The sequence below is a fragment of the Triticum dicoccoides genome, chromosome 3A (assembly GCF_002162155.2).
Source record: "Triticum dicoccoides isolate Atlit2015 ecotype Zavitan chromosome 3A, WEW_v2.0, whole genome shotgun sequence".
NCBI lineage: Eukaryota > Viridiplantae > Streptophyta > Magnoliopsida > Poales > Poaceae > Triticum > Triticum dicoccoides.
This window is the reverse complement of record NC_041384.1, coordinates 379,401,976-379,405,261: the sequence shown is the minus strand read 5'-3', so window position 1 is coordinate 379,405,261 and position 3,286 is coordinate 379,401,976. Positions and strand designations below refer to the sequence as shown.

General features: G+C 43.8%; 1 long non-coding RNA gene across 1 annotated transcript in view; it reads right to left on the bottom strand.

Annotated features, from left to right (window-relative positions):
* Window positions 1-2,587, bottom strand: part of LOC119268251 — a 4,816-nt gene extending 2,229 nt beyond the window's left edge. Inside the window, exons 1-3 of the long non-coding RNA XR_005133039.1 lie at window positions 1,945-2,587; window positions 1,738-1,876; window positions 520-774 (exon numbers count right to left, since the gene is read on the bottom strand). This is a non-coding gene — a long non-coding RNA (uncharacterized LOC119268251). The remainder of the gene's footprint in view (window positions 1-519; window positions 775-1,737; window positions 1,877-1,944) is intronic.
* Window positions 2,588-3,286: the final 699 nt, after the last annotated feature.

The following is a 3,286-nucleotide window of genomic DNA, read 5'->3' as shown; positions in this document are numbered from 1 at the left end:
GTATTAAATTTCTTATTTAGAAATGGAAAGCATTAAGGAAAGCCCGATGAGAATTGAATAACTTCCTTCAAATAAATTAGTGACAATTAAATGAGGAACTCAACCAAGGCAAAAGCTTCATGATTTGTATGCCTTCTTTTCACTAACGGTGATTCTTACTTTAGTGTAGCCCTGAGTCAAAAAGAAAATAAACTTGTGCCTTATCGATCAAAATGTCACTACCTAGACTAATGGTCCAAACAAAATCACCTCTATGGACAAAAGATTCCAATGGATAATTGACTGTAATGTGTATTATGAATCATGCATATCTGGCTCTAAATTAGCATGCCAGGAAAAAAATCAAGAAATTAAAGGCAATATTTCTCGGGGGATAAGATGCATCTTGCACATCTCAGTTAAAAAAAGCCCCACCATCACCAGTAAAAGTGTTTGTCTAAGTTTTGTCAATGAGTGGGATTGAAGGATGTAAAACTTTAGAGAACATAAGCATGGCAATACATGGATTGTTTTCTATACCTCAATGAAGATGGTCACCTATCGATGGTCGTGGTCTGGCTGAGCTACAACATGATGGTGGCTGCTGCAGTCACGAAGGTTCAGGCGTTATCATTGGCACCGCCAGTTTCTCTGACCTAAAAGAGTGTCTTGCTGTTTCCATCCTTGATACTGCCGGCAGCGCCATCAGTGCACGTCAGGCTTGCATGTTTGCCTCGAGCAAGCTGCCGTGAGCAGAAGAAAATCAACCATTAAGCAAAGGTCCTTCTTCTATACCTGCAAAAATGAAGCAAGTTATACACTTTGTTTGGTTGAACAAACTGGCAAATTTGGTGTTGTTACCAACAGATCACAAGATGGATTCTGGAAGTATACTTGCTTGAACTGCTCTAGTAAATTGCCTATTGTCTATCACTACTAACAACACTATCAGTCAATTAAGTTACTTCATCCCATTATAATTGAACAAAATAAATATAAATACGCACATTGAGCCGTCTCTTTCTTTTCTCACAAAAACAACACCAGGATCGTCATCAGTAAGAAGTGCACACAACAACCATGCCTCAGTTGATAAATAATGATGCAATAATCAGAATATATAAAAAGTTAAAAACTTGACTTAAACAACATTGTATTGTCGCTTCTGAACTTAGACCAAGCAAACTAACATGCGATCTTTAACCTGGCCCACAAATAAGAGTTTAGCACATTATTTTGCGAACCTTTAACTTGCACAGCATCCATATACAGAGTAAGATTACTGCAGCCTCTACAATACTCAATGATGGCATACATGACAAACAAAAGATCGTGCAGGAAACACTACCATTCTGCATAGCAGAACTACTATCCATCCCATTCATCTGGATGTAGAATAATTACTACTATATCTTTCCAGTTCACTAATCAGTACAAAATGTCACGTTGCTGAAATCAGCAGCTTGCTTATCTTCATGATAGCTCCAATGATCCACACTTTAAAGACAAAATGCAAGACTTTTTTGCGAGATAAAATGCAGGGCATTATTAACTCTCTATCATTGCTAATACACCCAGCTGGGTGTTTCAGATCATGCGAATTGGTCTGAAAGCAATTATACATACACCCAGATTAGTGCTTATACACACAATTAGATTGGTCTGAAATCACCCTTCCCCAATTCGAATTTTGTTCTCTTACACATACATCAAACCAACACATATGATCTGAAACAAGAGGAACAGCGGGCTAGATACCTTGGAGCAAAAACAAGAGGAATTGCGGCCGGACCTCGAGGTCAGTAAGAGAGCACGTTTTGTGTGGTAGCCACAAGCATCTGGCTGTCGATCTCTGACTCAGGCCACCACAATCGCTGGAGAAAACCCTCATCTCAGCCTAGGAGCAAGGTGACACATCAACTACTGTAACTACCTCTCATTGATGAGAAGGGAGAAGAAGCTCACCCAGCAGCAGAAAGGAAGGCGATAACCAGAGGGATGACATGCTCCACCCCGCGTCCTCGTCCTCGTCCTTGCACTTGGCCAGACGATGAATGCGGGAACACCCTCTTCAATCCCTGCGTCCTCACCCTCTTCCTCGGGCAGCCCTCTTGCTCGGTGTTAGGTAGTGGGGAAGTGGAACAATAAAGATCCAGGAGTGGATCGAGCCGCCGCCAACCATCAGGTCGCACTTGACCTCGCCGGCGCCGGCTGGTGACCCTCTCCCGCCCGCCACTGGGTCTTCCTCCTCTCCTTCCTTCTTTCCCTCTCTCCCATCTTCTATCTCCTGCAGGGATCGATCCATGTGGTCGCCCTTTGCCTCTGCCACCGGAGAGGCTCGCCTCCGCGGTCGCACGCCATAGATCCGGCCGGAGGAAAAGGAGGAAGCGGCCCGCACTATCCTATTCGTCGACGGTGACGACCTGAGCGCAACCGATGGGAAGGCGAGGAGAAAGAGGAGGAAGACCCCGGCGTGGAGGAGCAGCCGAGGGCGACGACGACGTCCTTGGTCGAGCGCACGCACAGAAGGGAGAGGGAGGGGTGCAGCGGCTATAGGGATTGAGGGGACGAAGAAAGGGGGCTAGGGTTCGTTTGGCGGTTGGGGTCGGATTGGGGCGAGACACGGGTTATTGGGTGCGAAGCGCGCCCAGGTGATTGGGCAAAACCTCTTGCACCCGGAAACAGCCAACCCAGCCAACGAGCGCCCGACGTGAGCCCACTTGTCATTGGACTAAAAAAGAACCATAAAGTAAAATAAGATTTGACTGCAGGTGAACATCCTACGGTTCAGGCGCGCCAGAAAGACAGATCGGACGGCCGACGAAGCTCCAATCGGGAGAGTCTTGTGAAGATGAGTTGGCTAGCTTCATTATAGTTTTAAATGTGGGTCATCCCAAAAGTAATATCTTAAATCATAGAAATTTTTTTCTTTTGCTGGTATATGAAACTAGGTGGTATAAATTTAGCAACAATATAATTAGCGTAATCAGCATACCATGGAGCAGTACGAGAAACATTTATGACAACTAATTGTTCATCAGGAAAGCTACCATCAATAGGTAATGGGTCATTAAGAACATTCTCTAACCTAGACAAGTTGTCTGCAATAGGGTTCTCAGCTCCCTTTCTATCAATAATATGCAAATCAAATTCTTGTAGCCAGAGAACCCATCTAATAAGTCTAGATTTAGTATCTTTCTTTTTCATAAGATATTTAATAGAAGCATGATTAGTGCGAACAATTACTTTAGAATCAACAATATAAGGTCTGAACTTATCACAAGCAAATACAATAGCTAAAAATTCT